The sequence below is a fragment of the Chrysochloris asiatica genome, unplaced genomic scaffold (genome assembly GCF_000296735.1).
Source record: "Chrysochloris asiatica unplaced genomic scaffold, ChrAsi1.0 scaffold00053, whole genome shotgun sequence".
Taxonomy (NCBI): Eukaryota; Metazoa; Chordata; class Mammalia; order Afrosoricida; family Chrysochloridae; genus Chrysochloris; species Chrysochloris asiatica.
Window position 1 is genome coordinate 9307363 of NW_006408571.1, and position 1708 is coordinate 9309070.

Below are 1708 nucleotides of genomic sequence, written 5' to 3' on the forward strand. Positions count from 1 at the left end.
TCCACAGTGACCCACAGTATAGGGTATCCAAGGAGCAGCTGGTGAGCTTGAACCACTGACGTTGAAGTTCAAATGGCTTTGCAGTGTGACGCATTAGCCCATAGTACCACACCAGGACTCACTTATGGATGTAGTAGCTTAAAATACCAACCAAGAGGGAAAGAAACTTTAAAGCAAGGGTCATTCCCATCCTTTCTGTATACAAAGTTGATAGGGATGGGCAACTTAGACGTTGTTGTTAGGTGCCATAGAGTTGGTATCGACTCATAGCAACCCTATGCACAGCAGAACGAAACACTGCCCGATATTGGGCCAACCTCACAATTGTTGCCATGCTTGTGCCCATCGATGCTGCCACTTGGCCAGTCCATCTCGTTGGGGGTCTTCCTCTTTTCCTCTGACCCTCCACCTTAACAAACATCCTTCTCCAGCGACTGGTCCCTTCTGACAATATGTCTGAAGTATGAGAGATGAAGTTTGGCCATCCTGGCCTCCAAGGAGCACTCTGGCTGAGTCGCTATGAGTCAGCACATAACAAGAACAGACAGGTCTGGTGAAAGGAAATGGGGACAAGACTCTCATGAATCAATAGTGAATAATTGTTATCATGACTAATTGTGATTGTCACAACTGTAAAGGTAGAAGTTTTGTAGCAAAAAGAGGTAAGTGGTCAATCTTACAGTCCCGGAGTGGAGGACCCTGGGACCGTCAAGGGAGAAAAGCAGGAACCGAGTGTGGGACCATACCTAGAGAAGCAGCGATGCCAGAAATGGAGGCAGAGATGATAACATGGAGAGATGGAGCAGCTGAGGACTCTAGATTCATGGAGGGAGAGGGGATGTGTGCTGGCGGCTGGGGGACAGGCTTGCCCTTTGATTGTTTGAATAATTGTATATTCCTGAGTGTTTTGGTGCACATTCCCTGCCCCTCCCCAACAAAAGGGGAATAGAAGCAAATATTGTTGAATGATGAAGTACAAAGGGGATTGTAATCAGCAATGAAACGAATGTAATTGTAATCATTGCAATGAACCAAATACAATAGGATGAGTCTAAAACGTATGTTCCCCCATGTAAACTATCACTCAATTCACAATAAAAACTTTAAACAACAACAAATAAAGATACTGTTAAGAAAATAAAAAGACAAGCCACAGACCAGAAGAAATCACTTGCACATCATCTTCTGACAAAGCACTTTTTGTCAGAATTTTAAAAAGAATTTTCAAAAATTCAAAAATAAGATAAAGAATAACCCAATTTAAAAAAATGGGCAAATCATCTGAACAAACACACCATCAAAGAAGATAAATGAATGGTTAGTAAGCATATGAAAAGCCATGCAACCTTAGTCTTTATGACAATGCAAAGTAAAAACAAAACAAACAAACAAACAAACAAAAAACCCTATTAAGAAACCACAACTATAGGATGGCTAAAAAGAAAAAAAAACAAAACCCAAAAAACTAAATGTAAAGTGTGGTTGCTAAGATTTGTTATAAATAAATCTTAACAGAGTAAGGTATTCGTCAAAGGACAAATTGATAGATAATAGGATCAGAAAAGAGACCAGAAACAGACCAACACATATTGTTGTTGTTGTTAGGTGCCATTGAGTCAGTACTGACTCATAGCTACCCTATACACAACAGAACGAAACACTGCCCGATCCTGGGTCAACCTCACAATTGTTGCCACGCTTGAACCCA